This window comes from Symphalangus syndactylus, chromosome 17, assembly GCF_028878055.3.
Source record: "Symphalangus syndactylus isolate Jambi chromosome 17, NHGRI_mSymSyn1-v2.1_pri, whole genome shotgun sequence".
In the NCBI taxonomy this organism is placed as follows: domain Eukaryota; kingdom Metazoa; phylum Chordata; class Mammalia; order Primates; family Hylobatidae; genus Symphalangus; species Symphalangus syndactylus.
Genome location: NC_072439.2, coordinates 19,057,473 through 19,064,416, shown reverse-complemented (window position 1 = coordinate 19,064,416; position 6,944 = coordinate 19,057,473).

The following is a 6,944-nucleotide window of genomic DNA, read 5'->3' as shown; positions in this document are numbered from 1 at the left end:
CATAGGGTCCAGGGGATTGTTTTGACCAGGTGTGCCATTTACATAACCTGAGAAAAGACTGGCCCTCCCACCCTAATCTTTTATTATGCAAATGTGGCTTCTACCTGGTGGTCACCATGACACCTGCACATGTGGTGACAAGGAAAAAAGAGCAGGAGCTGCCATATTGGGTGTACCTGGCTCTTAGCTGCCTGCATCTACATATGCTTATCTATGCTTGCAGCCTGATCATTCTGTCTGTTTTCTGTTAGAAATTGTTTGGGGCTGCTTTTTATTAAAGGAAAATTCCACCAAGAATTCTTTTACCCTTTCTAGCTGCCTAAAAATAATTTCTCAATAATTCCTGTATTAAGACCCCTTTAGGAAAACAGAAAAGATGACACAGACTCTCCTGTAGGGGAGCAACCATAGTTTTGTTTCTCATGGAACCCCAAGAGTTGCAAGTGAATGGATTTCTCTCAGGTCTAAAACTCAGCTATTTTCTCCATTGTATTACCTGACCTCTTTGCCTTTTACATTACTTTGTACTGTAAAAATATTTGACCCTGTGTGTAATGGTTGCTGGGTCAGTGGTAAGAGCTATGGTTTTGAAGGTGACTAACAGTGGTTATAATAAATTATTCTAGCTTCAGAGGGGTACTCATTTCTTTGCATGTTTAGATGGAAAAGACACAGTTTAAACAATTAGGGAAATGCCTTTGTAGCAAAGTACTCTGTGGAAGTGTTGCACAGTATGGTCCCCGTTGCATTTTCCTCTTCTTGGGGACCGGGGATTCAGTGAAATCCTTGATTTTTAATGTCTAAATGTTGTCCCTTCCAACTGGTTCTCTTTTTTGCATATTTAAATGATTAGAATCAAAAAATTGCAAAGACTTTGTTGGCCCTCTTCTTTAATGGGCTCTATCTTGAGCACAGTGATTCAGTTGAAGAAGAGAGACCGAATTAAAAGCTACATCTCTAAATAAACAACAGGTGCTGGAGAGGATGTGCAGAAATAGGAACACTTTTACACTGTTGGTGGGACTGTAAACTAGTTCAACCATTGTGGAAGTCAGTGTGATGATTCCTCAGGGATCTACAACTAGAAATACTATTTGACCCAGCCATCCCATTACTGGGTATATACCCAAAGGATTATAAATCATGCTGCTATAAAGACACATGCACACGTAAGTTTATTGCTGCACTATTCACAATAGCAAAGACTTGGAACCAACCCAAATGCCCAACAACGATAGACTGGATTAAGAATATATGGCACATATACACAATGGAATACTGTGCAGCCATAAAAATTGATGAGTTCATGTCCTTTGTAGGGACATGGATAAAGCTGGAAACCATCATTCTCAGCAAACTATCGCAAGGAGAAAAAACCAAACACCACATGTTCTCACTCATAGGTGGGAATTGAACAATGAGAACACATGGATGCAGGAAGGGGAACATAACACATCGGGGACTGTTTTGGGGTGGGAGGAGGGGGGAGGGATAGCATCAGGAGATATATCTAATGTTAAATGACGAGGTAATGGGTGCAGCACACCAACATGGCACATGTATACATATGTAACTAACCTGCACGTTGTGCACATGTACCCTAAAACTTAAAGTATAATAAAAAAATAAATAAAACGCCATGGTAAATTTCTATTATTTTTGTGTTACCTTGGCATCTATTTTTAATCTTCCTTGAGCACACCAAATTTTTTCTTGAAAAAGCTTAAATTCTCTTTCTCTCTCTTTGCTTCGAGATGTAAATGTGCTACGTATTTTCTCTAAAACTCGGTAAAGTCTTCCTCAGATAAATGTTTACCATTTACAAGAAAGCAATTTGAATCCAAGTATCCATTAAAATGGTGGGTTTTACTGATCTCATGCCTAAAGTCCTAAAATCAAAACTCTAAAATCTTTTTGTCTCTATCTTTATGTGAACATGTATGTTATATGTTTCATCACATATATGTATATGTCACACGTTTATATACTGTTGACACATAGTATCAAATGAATGTAAAAATAAATGAGTACTCACAAATTAAGTGAATAAGCCCAAATGCTTTTCTATACATGTGATTTTAGTACCTTTGGTGAATATAGATAGTTTTAAAATTGTTGGTAAAATAAAGTAGAAATGTCTTCATAATTTAATTTATACGTTTTTGCCTAGGTCTGTTGGCAGGCAGGTTTATATTGTCTTTACTAGATGTTTTAAGGTCATCAAACAGTTGCTTCTGTATATATACATTTTCTTAATTTTTCTGTGAGCTTATGTCTTTATATATGAACCTTTAAATTCTGAGTTCTAGATGAGTGACCATAGTAAGAACTGGGAACAAAACCCATCCCATCCTCCAGCTGTGCCTTTTGGCCATGCTGGGAGAGAGGAGATTATCCAGGCATTTTCTTCATAGCTCTGTTCTTTGTCTTGGGCTTTGCATCTGGTACATAGTTAGAATGGTTTACTCCCTAGCTTTTTTTCTACTGAAAAGAAGGCTGTATAAGTCTGTATTTACATTGCTACAGACAAATACATGAACCTGAATAATTTATAAAGAAAAAGGATTGAATGGTCTCATGATTCAGCAGGTTGTAGAGTAAGCATGATTCTGGCATCTGTTCAGCTTTTGAGGAGGCCTCAGAAAACTTACAATCATGGAGAAAACCAGTCGTGCAGGAAGACATCTTATATAATGGGAGCTGGAGGAAGAGAGCAAGGGTTGCACACTGGTAAACAACCAGATAAAACTCACTGTTGCTACAACAGCACCAAGGGGAATGGTGTTAAAATATGAGAAACCACCTCCATGATCCAATCACATCCAACCAGGCTCCACCTCCAACTTTGGAGATTACAATTTGACTTGAGATTTGGGTGGGGGTAAATGTCCAAAAAAAATTATTCTCTCCATCGTCCCTCCCAAATCTCATGTCTTTCTCACATTTAATAATATAAAAAATGGCTTCTCAACAGTCTCTAGAGTCTTTAACTCATTCCGGCATTAACTCAAAAGTCAAAATAGCAAGTTTCATCTGAGACAAGGCAAGTTCCTTTTACCTATGAGCCTGTAAATTCAAAAACAAGTTAGTTACTTTCAAGACACAATGGAGGTATAGGCATTGGGTAAATACTCCCATTCCAAAGGGAAGAAATAGGACAAAGGAAATAGGATACAGTCCCCATGAAAGTCTGAAACCTTGCAGCACAGTCTTTAAAACATAAAGCTCCAAAATAATCTCCTTTGACCCCATATCTCCTATTTGGGGCACACTGATGCAAGGCTTAGGCTTTCAAGGTTCTGGGCATCACAAGAACTTTCCAAGAGAGTCACAAAAGAGTTTGTAGTGTGGCTTTTGATGCTAAACAGCATATTAGACCGAGTAAGTCACTGAAGAGAAAAAAGTCAGAGGAGAAGTTGCATGAGGGTGACAGAAATGGAATGGTGAAAGGAAAGGTCTGATAAAAATGTTTACTGGCTGGGCATGGTGGCTCATGCCTGTAATCTCAGCACTTTGGGAGGCTGAGGTGGGCGGATCACAAGGTCAGGAGTTTGAGACCACCTTGACCAACATGGTGAAACCCCATGTCTACAAAAAATACAAAAATTAGCCAGGCATGGTGGCACGCACCTGTAATCCCAGCTACTCGGGAGGCTGAAGGCGGGAGAATCACTTGAACTTGGGATGCATAGGTCGCAGTGAGCTCAGATCGTGGCATTGCACTCCAGCCTGGGCAACAGAGCGAGACTCCATCTCAAAAAAAAAAAAAAAAATTTTACCCAAGGGCTCATCTGGTACCTTGCTCTGTGACTAATATCTTACACATTTTGATTTACTCTTCCGCTTTCATTTTCTGATGTGTGAAGGGTCACCCTTCTGCTGAAGATTAGAAAAGAGGCTGAGGGAGCTCAAATGAGTGGTCTAGAGTCATCCAGCTACTTCATAGAGTTTGTGCGTTTCACCTTGACGTTTGTGCACAGACAGAAATGTGAGACACAGAAGGAAGACAAAGCAAGTTTTTGTTGTGGGTGACATTTATGATAGTTACCTCTGTTGGCAGAATAACGGACTCCTAAAATGTTTGGACCCTAGCTCCAGAACGTGTGCATTTACTTTTCTTGGTAAAAACACTGTGCAGGGGTGATAAAATCTTAAGATGTGGATGTTATTCTAGATTATCTGGGTGGGCCCATTGTAATCAGAAGTGTCCTTGTAAGTGACAAAGAAAAGCAAGGGCATCAGTGTGAGAATGATGAGCCTGTGAAACTCCACTGGCCAATGCTGGGTGTGAGCATGCACCAAAAGACAAAATTACAACTAATGTAGTTAAAGATTTTATTTTTGATTTATTATTTAAGGCAGCTCTCACTCTACAAATATAGTGACCGCCCTCCCTGGGCTATACAATAACAAAACAGTGGGTTTTGTCAAGTGGGAACCAGTAAACAAAGCCATATAAATAAATAAGTTGGCTAACATTAGGGTACTTCAGGTCGCTTTTCTGTCAATGTAAAGCAGAGGAAACTTTTATTATGCTGTCTCAGGTAGAGTGGAATCCCCTGTTTTCAACAAAAAACAAAAGTCTGTTCTGTTATCTCTTTGCTTCATTAAAATTTCACTTGTAGATTGTAGCATTTATCATGAGTGATTCTATTTTGGAGTCTCTAGGCTCTCACTTAGGTGAGAGTGTGACCAAAATTTAAAGCATTGGCATTCATCTCAGTAACCATCATATTGGGCTTCCATCATTTATAGGTTTACGATGTCTTCCTGATCAAACATTTCTTTGTGTTTTTGTCATTTCAGCCAAAGAGAGACCCTTTGGTATTTGTTGATGGCTGCACACAAAACTTTTTAAAAACTTTTGTAGAATTCACCACACCAAAATGTAGAATTTAAAAACCTGTAGAATTTATCACACCAGAGAGGCTACTCGTATGACTGTTAGGAGGATAATACCAAAAGTTTGGAGTATGCACTTTAGGCAAGATGCAAACTAACTAAAATAGAATAGATCAAAGCATGAGCCAGAAGAGTCTAGCAATTTTAACCAAGTAGTATGTTTGGTAACTTTTGTGATTGAGTCGTTATGATACTCGATATATTTGTTTATGTGCAACAATCAGTGTCAGAAACTGCACAGGCTCCTTCCTGTTCAGCTGGTAGGGAACAATTTTATTATGTAGCATTCGATGGCTCATTAAATTAAAACAAGGAGTGTGAACAAGTGAGTCTGAAAATGTAACTTTAAAAGGGACCACTGTACATTTGAACAAACAATTGTGTTAAAGATGCTGCTAATGTCAGCCATTGGGTGGACTAAATGATATCTTACGTAAAAATTTGAGGGTGACATGATATATCTGTCACTCTGTTATGCTACTCTCAGAAGCTACTTCATGTGAAATTCTAATGATACCATCATCCTGCCAAGTGAAAGAGGGAGGCATAAGCATGGACAAATTAAGAGGGGTAAGAGCCTGATTTTGATGTGGAGACTTGTTCTGACAACTTGGGAAAAGCTTTTCACAGTGTGAAGTTGTCAACTTCTTATCCTGGTTTTCCACTTGAGTGTCTGTAGTTATGGTGTCAAACATATTGGTGAGCTCTGAGTGACGCATACTTCAGGCACGAGGGTTTTCCCGTGAAATTTACATTGAGCTTTCCACCTCCAGCTTATAGGGCTTCAGGAACAAAGCAGATTTTGTTCTTACTGATTCAATAAGAGAAAATTGGAAGGGAGGAACTAGAAGAATTCAGGGTCTAGTCCAGTCTACAGGTGAATAATAAAAACTCAGAAACAATGAACAGAGCTGCAATTTCATAGCAGGTATACTACAGTTTTTCTTTTTTTTTTTTTAGGATATTTAAAATTTGTTCACCCACATTTACTGTTTTACAACACATTGAAATATTATTCCCTGATTTTTTAATAAAAAACTTATTCCAAGTAAAAAGTAGCTCACATATTAAAACACATATAAATCACACACCTACACATTTCTTTAATTGTTATTTTTTATTTCTCCAACCAGCAATAACAAATTAATATTCAGGAATTCACCTCACTTTTTGTGTGGGTCTCATAAGTAAGATGAGACCCTCACTTTATATGTGGGTCTCATAAGTAACAGTAAATCCATAAGTAATGGATTTACTGTTTTGCACTTTAGTAATTATTAATATGTGCACATTTTTTTAAGTTTTATTATTATTATACTTTAAGCTTTTGGATACATGTGCACAACGTGCAGGTTTCTTACATATGTATACATGTGCCATGTTGGTGTGCTGCACCCATTAACTCGTCATTTAGCATTAGGTATATCTCTTAATGCTATCCCTCCCCCCTCTCCCCACCCCACAACTGTCCCTGGTGTGTGATGTTCCCCTTCCTGTGTCCATGTGTTCTCATTATTCAATTCCCACCTATGAGTGAGAACATGCGGTGTTTGGTTTTTTGTCCTTGCGATAGTTTGCTGAGAATGATGGTTTCCAGTTTCATCCATGTCCCTAAAAAGGACATGAGCTCATCCTTTTTTATGGCTGCATAGTATTCCATGGTGTATATGTTCCACATTTTCTTAATCCATGCTATCGTTGTTGCACATTTGGGTTGGTTCCAAGTCTTTGCTATTGTGAATAGTGCAGCAATAAACATACGTGCGCATGTGTCTTTATAGCAGCATGATTTGTAATCCTTTGGGTATATACCCAGTAATGGGATGGCTGGGTCAAATGGTATTGCTAGTTCTAGATCCCTGAGGAATCGCTTTACTGACTTCCACAATGGTTAAACTAGTCTACAGTCCCACCAACAGTGTAAAAGTGTTCCTATTTCTCCACATCCTCTCCAGCACCTCTTGTTTCCTGACTTTTTAATGATGGCCATTCTAACTGGTGTGAGATGGTATCTCATTGTGGTTTTGATTTGCATTTCTCTG